At 38.7% G+C, this 20,856-nt stretch overlaps 1 pseudogene; it reads left to right on the forward strand.

Annotated features, from left to right (window-relative positions):
* Positions 1–1,698: 1,698 nt before the first annotated feature.
* LOC149174043 (uncharacterized) overlaps positions 1,699–20,856 on the forward strand; it is a 54,734-nt pseudogene continuing 35,576 nt past the window's right edge.

The following is a 20,856-nucleotide window of genomic DNA, read 5'->3' on the forward strand; positions in this document are numbered from 1 at the left end:
AAGCAAGAGAGTTTTTTCCCAGTTAGGTTCCCCAAATATATTTTGTGTGATTTTGTTTCTATTCATTGTTTTCTTTCCACTGATTTTTGGTAGAGAAAGCTTATGTCTTTTTAGTTTAGTTTTCTCTCATTATAATTTGCAAGGTTTCAATGATTTTCTACACCATCATGATTACAATATGCCATGAGTTAATGAAGAGAAGGGTTTTGTGTGGGTTACTCATAAATGTGGGTTTGTGGAAGACTGAAAACCATGGTTTTTTTTTCTAGTAATGGTCATCTTGTTGCAACTGTGCTAATAACTTCTTCTATGGGTGATGAAATCAAATTATGTCAAAGACCCATTTGAGGTATTAAAGAGATATTTCCATTGATATAACACACTTACACTTTGATGACCTATGGAGTGAGAAAATGATTCCTAAAACTCAAGGTACCGATAGTCACGAAACATTACAAACATGTGTAACGTCAATAGCTGGTCTCTTAAAACAGGAAAAAAAAATTCTTTAAAAACCCATTTGAGCTAACCGAAAATCCCTTCAAATGAGATATTGTGCACCTTCTGAAATGCATTGTGGAGGTCATAGAACTTGCATGAAATTTTCTAAAGATTGTTGCTCTGCATTTCATCCATCATTGGGCTTCTGTTGTGGCCATACCACTATTGGAAAGCTAAGAAATTCTTGCAATGATGTCGTCCAAGATTCTATGTGTTGAATATAATTTTTTAGGCTATGTCATGGTTGTATAAATCTACAATAACAATGAATGCAAGAATATCAAGTGCAGAGGGCCACAAAGTATGACAAGGGTTTGTATGGAAACATGGGTTGTTGTAGAGGTCATGGAACCTTAATTTTGTAGACCAATGGATGTAGTGAATCCATGTAAAAATGCTTTAGCAATGGTGAATGAAGATTGGAGGGACCAACTTTGATACTCACAGTGTATGGCCAAGAAAAAGGACTCTAAAAGTGTCAAAAGGAGGTTGGATATTGCTGCAAAACTTTGAAATTGAAATATGCTTCAAACCCTCGTTCCCGTGGATTTGTAACCTGACTTTTATACCATTGATCCAGATCTTAGGGGCTAAGATACAAGAGCCAAGAATGCTGAGAGAGGGGGAGATAAAACATATAGATCTGACATGAAACTAATTACAAAAACAATGATAAAATATACAATAACTCAAATACATCACAAAAATATGAAGAGTCATAGAGCTAGAATTGGAGAATAAGAATAATTACACTAAGAAGAACCATTACATGAAACCAGGAAGATTCACCTGAAGGGATCACTTATTGGTAGCTCAACCATAGGGCTTGACCCTAAGAGTGATGAGAGAATTGAAACTAGGACATTTTAATAGCAAATGTGCTTTAACGATAGGGACTCATCCAATTGAACTAACACCAATTGTAATCAGATGAGGATGGACGGAAGCTTGGAAAGCCTCTAGGAATGACAACCTTCAAAGATGTTTTCAAGGATTCTCTTTCAAATCCATCAAACATAAACCTTCCCACAACTTCTAGAAACCCCAACATTTTTCAAAACCTTAGTCGACTAATAATATGGATATTGAAAAATATTCTAGTCTGCACATCAGGAATCAACAAGTTTAAGCAAGGAGTATTAACACTTCGTTTATGATTTTCAATTTATCCATTTTTAGGAAATTAGAACTAATACAATGGGTAATAATATTACGAGCTGCTATGAAATAATCAATGTGCTAGTGGGAAAAGGAAATCACAAATTAAGTAGCATTGTGAAGAATTTTTCCATATGGAAAATGGATCACTTGATGAAATTACTATTTTTTTTTTCTCTTTGGTAATGCATATACCCATCACTAGAAGGAATCATTTGATAATATATTATCAATATTCAATGCCAAAATATGCCTTGACTGTTGGTAATTACGATTGCCATTAGACCAAAACCCACAGGTGTTAGTCAAAGATCGCATCACCAGAGATAAGGATCCACGAGAGGTGGTTAGTCGATGTCACAAAACACATGGGGAGCGTTGGTTTAACCAATGTCCAAAAATCTCCCCCCCAACACGAGTCGAGTGTGTATCGAACTCGTGACCTACACCCTGATACCACTTGTTGGGAATCACGATTGCTGTTAGACCAAAACCCATAGGTGTTAGTCAACGATCACATAGCCAAAGATAATGATCCACAACAGGTAGTTAGTCCATGTCGTGAAACACACGGGGAGAATTGGTTTAACCAATGTCCAACATTGACAACAAGGGAGATGGATTTTCTCCTAATGTATTTTCATTTGACCAAATTAACTGGGACTTTCATGGTCTATGGAAAAAGATGCACTATGTTTTATAAACGAATGCCACAAGGCATATTTTTAATACCATACTTTGAAACATGTCAAAAATATACTACCAAATGGTGTAGAAATAAGTTGTGGAAATCTGACGACAATGTTTTGTAATCCAATTAAATTGCAAGGGATTTATATGGTGAAACCTTTAGTGAAAAATTCTAATACCAAGAAGCTTTGCAGACTTACAAGAATAATGTATGTAGGTGATTTGAGAAAGGATCTTAGTAATATAGACCTGGTGACAACTAAGCACCAATCACAGGGAATTAGGCTCCTTGCAAAAGTTGCAAATGTAGAGAATATTGACTCGAAGGCTAGTGATCAATAATATGCTTACCAAGGTGAAATAAGTTGCAAGAAAGAAAGAACCAAAAGCTAAAAGGAAGGAGAACATACAAAACATTATCCAAGATTTTCATCAACAACTTGGTTATAAATCATTTTCCTTAATCTGGCCAACAAAATTTGGCATCCTTCAGGCATCATGCTTCTTGGTACATTAGCTATTTGCAATCCAAATTTTGGCACATTGAAGCTTGGTATTTTGCCTTTCTAGTTATGCATTTGACAACTAGTGGGGCCCATGGTGATTGGGGTATCTTTGTTGACTATCTTGAAGCGTACTTTTAATTGTGACAAATTATCCCTCCTAATGCTAAGGCAATGTCATGGTCGGATCATCAAATCACAACAATGGGAATCACAAATGTGAAACTTCAATACTTGGAGGAAGCCTTTAAAACATCTCATTGAAAAGTGATCATTTACAAAGATAAGCCATCATATCTCTACCAGGCATATTGGCAAGAGAAATATCTCATCATGGTTATCGGTCACACACAAACCCACGGTTATGGGTCAACCACACAAAACCCTTGCTACCACATTTGATTTTCTAGGCCACACACTATCATCATCACAATTGGTCCACAAGCATTACATGGTATATCTATCCTCGGATCTCCATTCATCATGGTTATGGGTCATCCAAAAACCCATGGTTATGGGTTAACTACACAAAACCCTTGCCATCGAAGTCAATTTGCTAGGCCATACACTATCAATATCACAGTTGGATCACAAGCATTACATGGTATCTCTATCCTTGGATCTTCATTCATCATGGTTAAGAGTCATCCACAAACCCATAGTTATGGGCCAACCACACCCTTTTCTTCAACAACACATGGTTTTCGGTCATCCACAAACCCATAATTATGGGTTATTCACACAAAACTATCCTCTTCATTCAACAAAGACTTCTCAGGAGGGAAATTTATGTAATGGGCACCATTTCTTCGTAAGGGAGGAGGATTGATTCAAATGGAGAGTGGCATCCACCTATGGTATCATAACTCAAAAAAGGCTATAAATAATAAGCCTCATTTTGTGAAAGGAGAGATTGGTCCACACAATGTAGATGTAACAACATTTTCTCCCTCATTTAATAAAGAATTGGGCTTTATGGTGTATCTTATTCTTGTTACATAGGAAAATGACCTCCTCATCAGCTCAGAGGAGAAAGGCAAGATGACTGAGAGACTGAACAGGTTCACAGGCCTATTTGTCAAGCTAACACTCTTCTTAAGGCAACAGACAGAGTTACCCTAGGTACTAACGCACCTGAGTCACAGGCCTATTTGTCAACCTAACGCTCTCCAGGAACTAGCAACCTACTTTATAAAGCTTCCTAGCCATGCACCAGGTGCGTAAGTACCTAGGGTAACTCTATCTGTTGCCTCAGGAAGAGTGTTAGTTTGACAAATAGGCCTGTGAACTTGCTCAGTCTCTTAGTCATCTTGCCTTTCTCCTCTGAGCTGATGAGGTTTTCATATTTTTTTTAGGGGTCATTTAGTTCATGCATTATTTCGTTAATTTTCTCGCACTAGGTTCTATCCTCCTCTCTAAGCATTCTTGGTTCTAGATCTTAGCCCCCAAGATTTGGATAATCCAACATTTTGAGTTCATGCATTATTTCATAGTGTGACAAAACATAGATCATATTCCAAATTCATAGAAAAAGTTTTAGGGGAAAATGTTCGCCATTTGGCGAAATTAAGGGGTTTTAAATTTTTAGTGGGCGAATATTTTGTATCATAGTACATTTTTACAAATCACCTCAAATAGCCCACCTTATTTTAAGGGAGAGGGTAAAAAAGGTAAATTTAGCCCTTGAAATTAGGAGTTACAACCTTCCATTCTCCCATTTTCAAGAATAGGTTTTATTTAAGTGAATCCATTCACCCATTTTCAAGAATAGGTTTTATTTAAGTGAATCCTATGGGCCAAATACCATATTTGTAAAAGAGGTATGGTAAATTAATAAAAATATAAATAAACGAGAGGTATGGTAAACAAATAAAACATTTTTTTATATTTACTCCATAAGTCACCTTATATTTACGAACACTCAAAAAATGCGTTATATTTAGGTGAAACCTATGGGCAAAATACTATGGGACAAATACCATGGACTAGATTGTTATTAATAGCATGCAAAAAAACATTATTAACCCTAATATTAATATTAATAAAAATAAAAATGGCACATGGTATTGACCCATGGTATTCACCAAAATGGCACATGGTATTCACTTGGAATGTAGCCTATTTAAATGAGGGAATTAAACCAGGATAGATCCATCTTTAGTCTGGATCTACTAACTCCCGAGAGCTATCAAATATTGTGATATGCAAACTAGCATAGAGTGAAAAAATATTTGATCCCTCTCGGGCTTGGTGGATCAAGAGTAAAGATGGATGTTGTAATTTAATGTATGTTAAACATTTTAGCTTGGTTAAAATAAAAAATAAAATAAAAATCAACTATTAATTTTATTTATTTTTATAAATTACTAATAGTAATTTTTAAGCTCAGGTTTATGATAACCCATGGTATTGACCCATGGTAATACCAAGATCTTACAAGATTTTATAATTTAGTAAAATATTCGCCATGCCTGGTGAGAGATTCGCCAAAAAATTATATATACATATTATATTATTGATAAAATCGCCTTTCATTTTTCCTATATACCATGGATATTCGCCCATTTATTATACATATAAATTTAGGCGGGGTTCTTAAAATTTTCCCTGTCTAAATTTATGACCCCAGGAAGTTGACGTTCCAACTGACCCCATTTGAGCCCATAAGATTTTAGTACTTTATCTCCTAGGGTTAGGTTTTTGGATATTTATGGTTTCTTATTGTTCCTTCATGATAAAAAGACATCAAAGCCTCATTGTAGCATAGTTCAAAATACATGTAGTTGTTACATCTCTTCTCGGAGATAAGCTACTACTCTTCGAGCTAATTTTCTTTCATTATACATGTAAACAAATTTCAGTATTTGATATTTATTAAGTGAACTTCAGTTTCACTATATCTATATATTCTTGGTTTAAATATGTACTTCATTTCATTCCTTCATAAATTCATATTAGTTTTCCAAGCAGAATAGGCAGGTGGCCTATTGGAAATACTGAGAGGGGGGTTGAATCAATATTTCTTTTACAATTCTTATTTTACCAGTTAATATTTTTCACAATTAAAACTAGAAAGTAAATGATAGTAATTTTATTAAGAACAAATGAGGACACCAATTCTATTTTTACAATAGTTTGAGTACAATAATGTTGAGGGCTCCAACCCTTCAATCCATAAGGCTCCAACCTGTTGCCAAGCTCCAACTTGGCCTTTGATCTGAAAATGTGATCTTAAACAATTATTAAGGTATTACAGACTCATGTGCATGGATTTGCCTATGTTACTTTGTGCAATGGATCGATAAGATTGTGAAATACATAGACAATGAAGCAGTTAAAGAAACATAATAGACAACACACATAAACACAACAAGTTTAATATGGAGTTCACCCAACACTCCTGGGCTACATCTCTTAGTCCAGCCTTTAGTGGTGACCTCTCTATTATGTCTTTGAAAACAAAGTTTTACAGAAGTGAGCTCAATTTGAGTCTCACACAACAGATACAAAACAACAAGGCTTTACTTGGATCCCCCAAGTCTTTCTGAGTACACAGACTCTCCTCACTTACTCCCTGTTTCTGTTTTCACTCTGTCTCAGCACTACCTGTCTCTGTCTTCTACCTTCTGTGGCTTTTAAAGCCAATTGGTGCTGTCTGTTCGTTTCTCCTTATCCGCTCTCTAGCTTCCTGGCCTCTGTCCTCTCAGATCCCCTTCTGAGCATTAGTAATCATTGCTAAACGCCTCCAGGGATGGTGGCCACCTGTTCTGTAACGGAATGGGTCATCGAGCCTTTGAAATTTCCAAAAACAGCATTCTTTGTGTTCACAAAGAAATATCAAAAAACACAGGAAATTTTCCAAACTGCCATTTGTCGGATTTGAAATACTATAAATTCCCCTTATAACTCCTATTGAGTCCGCCTTTATGTCGCTTATTGCATCTCCACCATTGATCTAGAAGATCTAGATCCAACGGTTGTGGTTTATTTCGGGCGGCCCATGCGTACGGGAGTTAACTGCCCGAAAAGAGTGGTTTTCTCTCTCCAGGGCCTGGACACGTGGCAGCCAATGTATGGGCTCGAGCGGAGCCCAGCCAAAACCTCTTACTGCCCACGGCCCACCCAAAATCCTGCTTGTTTCGTGATTTCCCTTTTTATTTAAAAATACATTGAAACATGAAAATCCCGCTCATATCGGACTTGAAATAATATGTAACAACATTAATAAACCCTTTCGGGTCCGGCAACATCGCCCAAATCGCGTTTCCCTTGGTTTTCGTTTATTTAACGAAAACACAACTTTACATAAAAAAGCCCTTTTTTTACGGATCTCAAACTATATCAAATATCATTTATGATCCCGTTGGGTCCAGCCATCGCATCACATATATACATATAACCCCACTCCATTGTGTTGCTCTGACGCAATATGGCAATATCGCAATCACACATCACATAAGCCCCCAGGCCGTTTGGTAACCGCTCCTCTGTAATCGCCGATTGTGATATCACGATTCAACTTGGGCCGTCGATCTACACGCTTGATCGATGGTCCTCATTGACCCGTGCTGATCATGATCACAACTGTCATATGGTCACCTCCGATGGCCTCCGCCTGTCACCGCCGACTGTGATATGCCGATCGGATCTGGACCATTGATCGACCAGATTTGACGGCTCCGATGCATTGTAGTTTTAAGCCGCCGATACTCTGTTTTTCAATGTTTTCTCTATGTTTTTGCCTCTCGATAGTGTAATCCACCTTTTTGAAAGGTTCTTCTTAGGTGACAATTTTGAATGTTTGAAGACTTAGAGGGTTTTCTAGGATCCATTTGGATCATGCCTTCCCACTAAAAAGGCTTTTGGACCACCAAAAGTTGGTTTTTAAGCATCAATCAAGTGAGGATACAGCTTCCTCACTTGCTCAATCTCTATCCATCTTGCACTGCTGGGTTTTGAACCTTTGAGTCCAATTATGAGGTACTCAATATCCCCTTTGCGCATAGTTCTCACCTTCCTGTCCATAACTGTATCTTCCTGCAACTCATTGAGATGTTCAGGCAACAGATCATCAATAGGAGGCAACTGACTTTGCTCTTTAGGATCTTCAATTAATGAAGGTTCAAACAGTCTCAATTTTTCTGCATTTACCACTAAATAGATGTGCATGTAAGCTGGAAAATCAAGGCAAAAAGCGTTCTCACCAATTTTCTCAAGTATATTGAAAGGCCCATACCTTATTGGCTTTAGCTTCTTTCCTTCACCTTGCATTCTGTCTTTGCTGATGTACAACTAGACTTGATCACCAACTTGGAAGCTATGTTCAATTCAATGCTTATCATGCCTTGCCTTGTACTCGACCTGGCTCTGTTGCAGCTATTCCTGCACTACCTGGTGAATTTCTTGGATCTGTTCAATGAACTTGGTTGCTTTGTCCACATCATTGTGTCCATCAACTGCTATGTCTTTTCCAAAGACAAAATCCAAGGGAGACTTTGATGTGAAACCAAAACAAGTCTCAAAAGGAGATCTTTGTGTAGAAGAGTGTCTAGCACGGTTGTAAGCATGTTGCAGATAACGCAAATGTTCACCCCAAAGCTTGGGATGCTTGCTGCAATAGCCCTTGAGCAACTGGATCACTGTCCTATTGACCACCTCTGTTTGGCCATCGGTTTGTGGATGAAAGGCTGTGCTCTTCTTTAGTCTGGTGTCCATTACTTCCCACAGACTTGACCAAAATCTCCCAACAAATTGGGAATCTCGATCAGATACAATGGAAGTGGGTAACCCAAAATGGATCCAGACATGCTGAAAGAACAACTTCACTATTTTTTCAGCTGTAATCTTCTTGTTACAAGGTATTAGAATACACATTTTGCTGAACCTATCCACAATAACATATAAATAGTCATGACCTTTTCTAGATTTTGGAAATCCCCAAACAAAGTCCATGGAAACACTTTCCCAAGGACGAGAAGGAACTGGAAATGGAGTGTACAAGCCTAGTTTTCTATTGTTGGGCTTTCTTTTAGCACACATGGTACACACTTTAATATATCTAGAAACCATTTCATGCATTCTTGGCCAATAGCAGAATCTTTGCAGCTGTGCAACTGTTTTACTTACACAAAAATGACCTGATATTAGAGAAGTGTGTGCTTCTCGGATTATATTAACTCTTTCAGTTTGAGGAATGCATAACTTTCCCAAATGATATAAGAGTTGGTCCTTAACATGATAATCCAATTCTTCTACTTGTTTTCCATGACTTAAAGTTGCATATACATCTTTAAAATCTACATCTTGAGCATATTGTTCAATGTAGCTTTCATGCAATACTGAATTATGCTTAAGTATAGTAGATGCATTTATGATTGGTTTGGACAACATATCTGCAACTTTATTGTGTATGCCTTTCTTATATCTGATGACTAGATGAAATTGTTGTAGGAAACCCATCCACCTATAGTGTCTTGATTGCTGCAATTTAGTTTGTGAGTGCAAATACTAAAGTGGTTGATGATCAGTATGTATAACTGTTTCTTTGCCCATTAAGTAATGTTTCCACTTTTTCACACTCTGTACTAATGCATACAATTCTTTATCATAAGTGGGATAATTAACTACTACAGAATTAAATGTCTCAGAGTGATAACATATGGGTTTACCATGTTGCATCAACACTGCTCCTATGGCATAATCACTCGCATCTGTTTCAATCTCGAATGGTATTTGAAGATCTGGCAATGCTAGTACTGGTGCTGTACTAATTGTTTCTTTCAAGGTGTCGAAGGCTTTCTGTTGTTTGCCTCCCCACTAAAACACCTTGTTCAATCCTGTCAAAGCATGTAAGGGAGCTGCAATCAAGGAAAAGTTAGCAATAAAATTTCTCCAATATTGCGCTACTCCTAGGAATCTCCTAACTTCTATAGCAGATTTGGGTTTAGGCCAGTTCACAATGACTTCAACCTTAGAGGGATCTATCGTCAGTTCACCACCCCCTACAATATGACCCTAACAATTTAAAGATGTTTTGACAAATTCACATTTTGATAACTTAACATAGAGATTTCTCTTTTCAAAACATCTAGAGTCTGCTTTACATGTTTCAAATGTTCTTCCCATGTTTTACTGAAAAAAATAATGTCATCTAAATATACAATTACAAAATCATCAATAAAAGACCTGAGTACATCATTCATAACTCTCATGAAAGTGGCAGGAGCATTAGTTAAGCCAAAAGGCATAACTAGCCATTCATACAGCCCTTGCTTTTTTTTGAAAGCAGTCTTCCATGCATCTTGTTCTGCTATTCTGACCTGATGGTAGCCACTACGCAAGTCCAACTTGGAAAAGTAAACTACTTCTTTTAGCTAATCCAATAGATCATCAATGTGAGGAAGGGGATAATGATTCTTGATCGTTATTTTATTCAGCGCTCTGTAATCAATGCACATCCTCCACGGACCATCTTTCTTTCTCACCAACACGATTGGAGATCCGCATGGTGATGTGCTGGGTCTTATGAACCCTTTCTCGAGTAGCTCATGTACCTGCTTCTTGATCTTTGCATTCTCTAAAGCGGATAACCTGTAAATTCCGATGTTAGGCAATGGAGCATCTTGCTCCAAATGAATATCTTGTACAATTTCCCTTTTGGGTGGTAGAACTTTAGGTTCGTGAAATAGGATATCATATTCTGAAACAAATTTTTCTAAATTAGCTTTCTATTTAGCATCACAGCCCTCAAATACATTGGTTTTATCAGGTTTCTTTTCCTTTACAACCATTAGTAAAAATTTCTTGCATGAATTTACAATTCTTTTCATCTGCCCTGAGTTTATGAGAGTGTAATTATTTTTGAGTTTATGAGCTCTTACAATATATTCTATTCCATCTTTGGTGAGTTGATACTTATCTTAAGCTTTATAGAAAATGGCTTTTATATCATACAAGTAAGGACTTCCTAAAACAATTCCACATATATCCAAGGGAACTATATCTAACTCAACCTCATCTACAAATGCTAACCCAATAGCAAACCTAAGTTTACATTGTCTAGTCACTTGTAGCTTTGCTTTATCACATACCCAACCTAATGGATATGGCTTCTTGTGAGGTGTGGTTAGTAATCCCAACTTCTTTACAATTGCTTCAGAAATCAAGTTTACTTGTGAGCCACTATCAAATAAAGTATCAATCTTTTGATGCTTGGAAATAACTCTAATATGAAAAATCTCATGTCTTTTCCTCTCATTTTCTTCATTATCAATAGTTTGTGCAGAATTACTAGTAGATGCTTCAGAATTTTTACCTTTTATACCTATAGCTGTGATTGTTGTTTCATCACTTGAGTTTGACCCCAAATCTTTCTGTATAGCAGCAACAGTCTTCTTCTTCTTGCCATCAAACTTCTTGGGTTTCAGCTTCGGATGCAAAGACCAACAATGTTCATCATCATGTCCATCCTTCTTGCAATGAGTGCATGAAGGTTTGTTTTTCTGTACAACGTTTGCCTTCCTCTCTTTCCATTTCTGCTTCTTCTTTTCCTTGTTCTTGCTTGCAGTGGGTTTTGATGATCCCCCAATCTCCGGGTTCACATTCTTGCCTCTAGCCTCTAGATGTGTAGCCTGAACGGATACCTCATCTATGCTAGTGGGGTTAAACATGAGAATGGTTTGCCTCAAATAGCTATGCAGACCACCTATATACTTCAACAAAGTTTCAGGTGAGTCTAGAGAAATGCCTAGAATTAAAGCTCTTTTTCTAAATTCCTAGGTATAGCTTTATACACTTTGCCCCTTTAATTGGCAAATATTTTGCCAACTCATCATAGCTTGTTGCATATAAGCTAGTGGATAGAATTGTTTTTTAAAAATAGAAACACATTCACTCCAGGTAGAAAGATTTTTACCATGCTTCTTCAAATCAGTTTGTGTCTTGCCTTCCCACCACATTAGGGCAGTTCCTCCAAGGCGAAGGCTGGCCAGCTGAATCTTTCTCCTTTCTGAATCAGTGTTCTCCACTTTGCAATATACATCAATATGTCTAATCTAGTTATCTAGCTTTTCTGCATTTAATTCTCCATCATATATTGGAAAATCAAATTTTACATCTAATTTAATCACAGAAGTCTTCTTCTTTTTATTTTCAGGGCTAGAAGGAGGTGTTGATGGAGGAGGCTCTTCCCCTTTCCCTTTGCCTTCTGAATGGGCAACTAGAAGAGGTTCCTCTACTCCTTTGCCTGTTTGAGATGCTGAAGGGCCTTCCCCTCGGCCTTTTTTAAATTCTCGATACATCTATTCTACCATGGCTCTCATGGTCATGAAACTGTCCATGAACTAAGAGTCTGGTTCCAAGGTAATTTCTTCTGCCATTTTCCTCCTAGGATAGAATCTTCCAATTTCTGGGTTAGCCTCAACGAGTTCTCCTTCTCCTAATTTGAGCTTTGACCTAATTAGCATTCAACAATCCAGCATAAGCTTGTCTAACCTTAGCAACCTAAAGCTATGATACCACTTGATCTGAAAATGTGATCTTAAACAATTATTAAGGTATTACAAACTCATGTGCATGGATTTGCCTATGTTACTTTGTGCAATGGATCGATAAGATTGCGAAATACATAGACAATGAAGTAGTTAAAGCAACATACTAGACAACACACATAAACAAAGCAAGTTTAATATGGAGTTCACCCAACACTCCTGGGCTACGTCTCCTGGTCTAACCTTCAGTGGTGACCTTTCTATTATGTCTTTGAAAACAGAGTTTTACAGAAGTGAGCTCAATTTGAGTCTCACACAACAGATACAAAACAACAAGGCTTTACTTGGATCACCCAAGTCTTTCTGAGTACATAGACTCTCCTCACTGACTCTCTGTCTCTATTTGCGCTTTGTCTCAGCACTTCCTGTCTCTGTCTTCTACCCTCTGTGGCTTTTAAAGCCAAGCGGTGATGTCTGTTCGTTTCTCCTTCTCGGCTCTCTGGCTTCCCGGCCTCTGTCTACTCAGATCCCCTTCTGAGCGTTAGAAATCATTGCTAAATGCCTCCAGGGATGGTGGCCACCTATTTTGTAACAGAATGGGTCATTGGGCCTTTGAAATTTCCAGAAACAGCATTCTCTGTGTTCACAGAGAAATACCAAAAAACACAGGAAACTGGCCAAACTACTATTTTTCAGATTTGAAATACTATAAATTCCCCTTATAACTCCTATTGGGTCCACCTTTATGTCGCTTATTGCATCTCCACTATTGATTTGAAAGATCTAGATCCAACGGCTATGGTTTATTTCGGGCGGCCCATGCATACAGGAGTTAACCGCCCGAAACGAGTGGTTTTCTCTCTCCAGGGCCTGGACACATGGCAGCCAATGTATGGGCTCGGGCGAAGCCTGGACAAAACCTCTTACCGCCCATGGCCCACTCGAAATCCTGCTTGTTTCATGATTTCCCTTTTTATTTAAAAATACATTGAAACATGAAAATACTGCTCATATCGGACTTGAATAATATGTAACAGCATTAATAAACCCTTTTGGGTCCGAAAACATCGCCCAAATCACGTTTCCCTTGGTTTTCGTTTATTTAACGAAAACACAACTTTACATAAAAATCCCTTTTTTTTTGCGGATCTCAAACTATATCAAATATCATTTATGATCCTGTTAGGTCCAACCATCGCATTGCATATATACATATAACCCTGCTCCATTGTGCCACTCTAACGCGATATGGTGATATCGCAATCGCACGTCGCATAAGCCCCCGGGTCATTTGGTAACCGCCCCTCTGTAATCGTCGATTGCGATATCGTGATTCAACTTGGGCTGTTGATCTGCGTGCTTGATCGACGGTCCTCGTTGACCCGTGCTGATCACGATCGCATCTGTCATATGGTCACCTCCGATGGCCTTCGCCTGTCACCACTGACTACGATATGCCGATCAGATCTAGACTATTGATTGGCCAGATCTGACGGCTTTGATGCATTGTAGTTTTAAGCCGTCGATACTTTGTTTTTCAATGTTTTCTCTATGTTTTTACCTCCCGTTAGTGTAATTTTCCTTTTTGAAAGGTTCTTCGTAGGCGACAATTTTTAATGTTTGAAGACTTAGAGGTTTTTCTAGGATCCATTTGGATCAGGCTTTATGACGCTCCAACCTTTAGGGCTCCAACCCTATCTTCCCAAGGCTCCAACCCTTCAACTTTTAACAAACATAATATATAAATGACTTACTTCAATAGTCAATCAACTTGTCCACAAGACTGCTCCGTATTTCTAATTTTCCCACTCTCCAAGAGATCAAATAATTCACTGCCTAAGGCTCCAATTACTTCACTATCCAAAACTCCTAATACTTCACTTCAAATTTTTCTCCAAACAATGCCTGAATTTGCTTCAAAAATATCAATGGGATGCTTTACAAGATGTAGTAATTTTGACTCAAGTCTTCTCCTTAACACATCACTTCCACACCTAATCTTGTGAAAACGGGTTTGAGTATGGTCAATATTCAGAACTTATTAATAGCCCTCACACAAGTCTGAGCCTTCACCCAAGTCCAAGCCACCACAATGATAACAATCCTCTACAATCGTCATTGTTTTGAGCTTTCACCTTTTATGCCACTGTTCAATAAGTCCAAGCCTTGTTGCTACATGTTCGAGCTAAAAACACAGTCCAACCACCTTTCCATGGGTTCATAATCATAGGTTTCCAAACTGTTGATTTATTACAGGGTTCTAGTCCGAGCTTGAAGGAGGTCTGAGGCTACTATTGTTCCTATCTGAGCATGAAGGAGCCTTATTGCCGGTCGAACGATATTGTTGTTCTTGTCCAAGCATGAGGAGCCTTATCACAAGTCCAAGGCTACTTTTGTTCTTGTCTGAGCATGAGGGAAACTTAGCACAGAAACTACCACAGGTCTGAGTCTAAAACAATCACTTCAAGTCTGACCCTTCCACTATCCCGAGTTCCACAGTCAAGAGTCTGATCTCCTCCAACACAGGTAGCTTTGCAATCCTTATCCAACCCTCTGAAATTGGTGATTGTCCACAGTTCAATGTATCAAAGGTCAAAGCCAATAGGTAAGGTTCCAAGGTTATCTTTCTTCTAATATGAGCCTCCAATGTGTCACTATTATCAGATCTTCACTTCTTCAATTCTTCAATGATAACCCAATCATAGAGGTATGCCCAATCAATAAAACTATATTCCTCGACATCCTTGGTTCACGAGATGTGAACACTTTTCCTTTCTGTCTTCCTGTGATATTCTTTACCAAAATTGGATGATGAAATGATGTGTTTGAACCTTTATTTATACAATTTTTGACCTTAAATGAAGGGGCACGTCTCTTCAAGGTGAGGCTAACTTGTACAAGTAGGCTTAAATCGGCTAGGATAAAGAATATATTATTTCATCTTAAAAAATCATTTTCTCTTAGACTAAGAGGAGTTAGAGGATGACTAAGGGCTCATTGGAAAGGGGAAAGTGTCCTCTTATTAAGTAGGTGAATCCTCTCTGCGGACAGAGACGACCCCTCTATCCCAATGAGTGGGTCTAGCAACAAACGAGACAATCTACAAGACACTTTCCTAGATTACAATCGAAATAAGAGAAAAGGAAGGAGACCTACCTCACTCTGATGTTATAATGTGCTCATTTGTTGAAAATATTGATCAATTGTTTCTCAGGCTCAGTCCTCGTTGCTCATAGCATTTGAATACCTACACAAGAGGCCAAAAACACAAAAAAGCATAAAAGTGTAACAAACATAATCAAATGTAATCCACTTAACAGATTAAGGAGCATTATAATAAATGAAGCATTGACACAAGCATTTATGGAAAGTGAACCAGTAGTTGTATATATTAATAAACAAAAGAGGAAGTGTACAACCCAGACCTTGATGTTGGAAGCCCTCCTTGAGTGAATGTCCCAGTCCAAGCTCAATCTCTCTAAGCACTCCTTCTCCAAGCCAAAATGAATAGCATGTAGGCATTATCTCAGCATAAGGGTGCAAATAATCAAAGACCAACCATTTGGGAATGGAAGAAGATGAATTTATAGGCAGGGAGAGGGAGTTAGGATCTCTTCAAAGATAGGGGAAGGTCCTCATCTCAAGGAAGGAGCTCATAGGGATAAGATCAAAGGGTAATATTTGGAGAAATCGACCACATCCACAATGAACATCATCTAGCTCATTGTTCTGGAAGCCTCTAGATCACTAAGCTTCTCCTCCTCTTTGGGAAAACTTTCCTTTTAGGGATCAGCGCGAGTATCCAGGCCAAATCCACGTTGGAAACATGAGGCTCATATGGTGCAACCTACCATCAACATGAGTGGGTAGTGTCACAGTCGCGCTGACCCAGAAATTAGGGTTTTGAGCTCATTTTCCTCAGGGAAGGCTTAAGGCATGTTTTCATTAGTTCTTTAGGGAGGATCTAAACTGCATATCAGGATGTGTACACTGCATAGTTTTCAAGTTTTGGCACTCTGGGGTATGACACAGGGAAGTGCAGGAGGTGTGACAAAATATTGTGTAAAAATCGCCCCCTAAAGCATGAAGGTAGAACAGGGAGTGATGGTTGAGATGCTTTACGAGCTAGTGCAAGGACGAGAACAAACACCGTTAGGAGACCTGCAAATCAAGGATGCATATACATATACATATATGAGATCTCTGTCATATATATCAAGACATTAATCCACGATATGGACACAACCATCTGGATAGCAAGGACCACGTGAAAATATCCATGGTATGGGTGCATCCATCTGAATGAAAAGGATCATCTGGAAGTCTAAGATCCATGGTATGGATGCAGCCACCCGATATAGAAGGATCATCATCATCATAGATATAAGGTCCCATGGTGTTACACAAAAATATCATCACCATGATTATTTGCAGTTAGTATGGGTCTATCATCACTTGTACTGTCCTCCTAAGCAAGTCTCAAACCTCAGCTCTTCAAATCAAGCTTTGGAAATGGGAGAAAGACATTAAAAAACAATGAAACTCTGGTTCCGCACTTTCTCTCACTGTCACCTGTGGTCCCGCACCTTCTGTGTACAAAAACTGCGGACCTGGCCGCACTGTCCCTAACGGTGTAGGTGCAGACCCCTGTGAAAGTCAAAAGGCACAAGTTTTATCTTAAAAAACTCACTTTGGGTTAATTCTAGAGGTTTCTAGAAGGAATTTTGACGTGGATTGTTCGCTCTGAGGTGGTTCATGCATCCCAAAAGAGAAGGAGCTAATCCCTTGATGAGAGGAGCTATCCCTTTGAAGGAGGGCTTTATCCCTTTGAAGGAGGACCTAGTAACCTCCCTCCATTGCACTATAAATACAGGCATTGGGCTGGTTGCTGGAGAGGTTAGAAGCTGAACATTTTTGAGGGTAAATGCTGGTGAAATCAAGACTTCCTAGTTGAGCTTAAGAGGAGAGATCACACATCTTTTTGGCTTCATTGGGGAGTGAGTGAAACTTGTCAAAGTAGAGGAGACTTCTTGCTGGACCCTGGGAGGAGCTTGTACAGCGTCAAGGCAAAGGTTGTAAAGTTCTTCTTCTTTTGAATTAATACAATCAAACTCATTTTTCTCAACAAGTATCTTATGTTATTTGTTTCATGGACTCCTTGACTTTCATGTTAAATATGTTTTATGCAATTGGCTTTTCAGGTGCTATTTAATTTGTTTGCCTTGTTTGTGTTTTCAGATTCGCGAAAAGGAGCTCATTTGGATCAAAGGAGCGAGGGCATCCACAAGCTTGCGTTGGACCTAAGGTAGGCCCTAAAAACACTTGTTTGCCATTGTTTACAAAAGCATATTTAGAGAAAGATAGTGTCTGGTTGGTTTGCTTGTCATTAGGTATTCTTTAGATTCTAGGAAGGTCTATCTTGTCCACAAGATCGACTTATTCCATGTGACAAAATGGCGACTCCACTGGGGACTTGATTGTTTTCCTTGTTTTTACTTTGACCTGAGAAACTATGTTTTTGTTTATGTTTTTGGCTTGTTGTGTGTAAAATTGGGTAGAGTTTGTAGATCCAGGGTTATTTTTCATTTTTCATAGCTTTGAGAGAGGACCGCACCCTAGCCGTTTGACACAGTGTGTACTTACCCGCAGCTTGGCTTTTAGCACAGAGCGGGACCGCACCTGTGCCAACTGTGGGCTTGCGGACCCTGTCAAAATTTTGAAAACCCTAAGATTTCCTTTGTTAGTCAGCTTAGTTTGTGTTTAGAAATTGTTATCCACTGCCCAGACCTGCATATAACTTGTCAGAAGCTTTCCTTGGATTGATTTCGTTAGTGTTAGGGTTTTAGGTGAAATTCCTAGGAGTTTTTCTTGTTGGGTTTGTTTTTCATTTTGGTTGTGTAGTGGCTCTGAGCTTAGAAGCTGTAGGGACTTCAAATCACCTTAGTGTCTACCAGCATTCTTATGAGTCTGACCATTTATGAAATCTCCCCTTGTTTGAGGAATCCGCTTTGAGTTTTCTCTTTACAAAACTTCGAAAAGCTTGTGTTTGAAAGTTTGGATTTTCATTTTCAAAAAGAAAACAAAATTGGTTGTTCTTGACTTATTTGTGATTCTGCATAAATTGGTCCTTAGCTTACATCTAGCTAAGTAAAACATCCTTAAAAAGACTTTTAGTAGGCTTTGACTTCAAATAGGTTTTTATAGTTTGTAGATCTCAAAGTTAGTCATTTTCATAGTTTTTAGTGTTTTATTAAAAAATATAAAAATCTCTTTTGGAAAAAAGTTTGTTTTGTAGTGTTTGAGTGCTTTGAAACAAAAAAGGGAAATTTTTGTGAAATAACTAGTTGTCTCGTTTTGAGTGCTTTGGAAAGGAAAAAGCTCTTCTTTTAATTTGTTTGATTGAGAAAGATTTGTGTTTACAAAGTATTTGCATTCTCAAACTCTTTCTTAGTTTAGAAGTTCATCGAAGAGAAAAAGATTGTTTAGATCATCTTAGGTGCATTTTTAGTGATTTTGAGTCGAGTCTTCATACCACGAGTTTCATCTCCGCACCTTTTGACTTAAACAAAAACCACTAAAATTAACGCTTAAAGTAAAATATACCTAGTAACATTTTTATTTCTAGGGCTCTGATACACCAACTTAGCTTAGGCTAGTGTCTTGGAGTAGGAGAGTAATTAACTCTCCAAGACAGTAAAAACAAACAAGTAGCTGTATCTTGTGGTAGGGAAGAAATCCAATTGTTGCATTTATGCTCTGGGAAAGCTCCTCTTAAAGGAGAATCACGAGATCGTGTTCGAACCAGTGTGGGAATCAATCCTTCCTCATTGGGAACGACGCTAGATATTCACGTATTAAAAACGGTAAACCTCGGATTAACCATTGTCAAGGAGCCTGGGGTCACTTGTTGGTAAACCTTGGATTATGTCAAGGAGCCTTCAAGGGGATTGAGCTTGCTACTCTGCCCTTGCGTGTGTATCAGATCGTAGACTGTTCCCCCAGGTATATTTGTCTCAGTTGGTAACCTTAGTGGCCATATTCTTTAGGACTCTTCCTGAGGTGACAGTGGTGGGAAGATCCCACTGTACCTGGAGCAGACATCGGCTAGACTCACTTGGATTTTCTGGGGGGTTCTATTCACTCGAGACGGTTAAGTGGAGGAACTTGTGCCAGTCTGTTCATTAAGCAGGTTGCCGGGGTAACTGTTCCAACCGCCATTTATGTATTGAACTTTGCGACGTTGGATTTCATCACCAACTAGTGTTTTCAGTACAGAAAGTTACTGTTTGTGTGTTTTTGATCTCCTAGATTCTTTAAGCGTGTGATTCAAATTTGTTTGTTTCTTTAGAGACTTTAGGTGCTTTTCATTGAGATTTTACTTTGTTTGCGTGTGAAGTAGTTAAAAGTTTTCAACTGTGGCTGAATTACCAAGACAGTCTCATAGACTTCGGGGCCAGTCTCCTGAGTTTGTAAACGTGGCTGAGTTACTGAGGAAGTCCCGTAGACTTTGGGGCCAACCTCCTGAGGAAGTACCGAGCCAACTTGAAGGCTTAAAAGTCCTCGTAACTCCTAGAGACAGTAGAGTTGGGTCACCTGAGGAAGGAGAATCTTCTTTGATAGTACATCCTGATTTTCAACCGTTAGTAGTAGATTATAATCCACAGTCAGTGTTTGTTTCCGAAATTGCTGGTAGATTTTCATCTAGTAGTGATATAGGTGAGGAACCTGAAATATCCGAGCCTGAAAGTGAATTTGCTGCTACTCTGACATCAGGGTTTGTTTCTCCAACTTCTAGTGGTCCTGGTTCACCTAGGGTAGAAAGAGTAATCACCCAAGATCTTCCTTCTGGACTTATTGCTATTGAAGAACTTGCTCCGGAAGAAGAAGTAGGCATCCCTATCCCTGAAAATCAACCTGTTATTGAACTAAGGGAGCGTGAATCAATTTTTTACAGTCCACCTAGGAGTAGTTCTTGGTATCTTTCTTTGACTAATTTTTTAGAAAACTCAGGGTTGAGTTTTTCACCACCTCATTCTCCTTATCACCCAACACCTAGAGGTTTTAATACTCCCGTCAATATGGCATGACAGTCATCCATGTTTACTCAATCGTCCGAATCTTTTTTGTACGACGGTCCTTCTGTTCCCTCCGGGTATCAGTCACTTTCTGGTACTTTTTCGGGAGCATCTCCTCAACCCATTGAGCAAGGGTTATTAACTGGAAAAAATGGTACTAAGCCGTTGAGCATAGAAGACATTATTATGACGTCAGGTTCTATTCCCAATCCTCAACCTCAAGGTGGCCAGTTATCGCCTGGGGGGCAGCCTCAATTAACGCCTGGGGGGCAACCTCAAGGTACACAATTTGCATCTGGGGGGAAACCTCAAGGACAGTACATACCTATGGGACAGTACGTTCCTCACCCCAGACTCAATATGTACCCCAAGGTCAACCCCAGTATCAATTTATACCTCAAGGTCAACCCCAGTATCAGTATGTGCCTCAAGGGTATCAAC

Source organism: Pinus tabuliformis, chromosome 4_1 (assembly GCF_031772625.1).
Source record: "Pinus tabuliformis cultivar Carrire ecotype Pingquan chromosome 4_1, CPIR1, whole genome shotgun sequence".
Classification (NCBI taxonomy): domain Eukaryota; kingdom Viridiplantae; phylum Streptophyta; class Pinopsida; order Pinales; family Pinaceae; genus Pinus; species Pinus tabuliformis.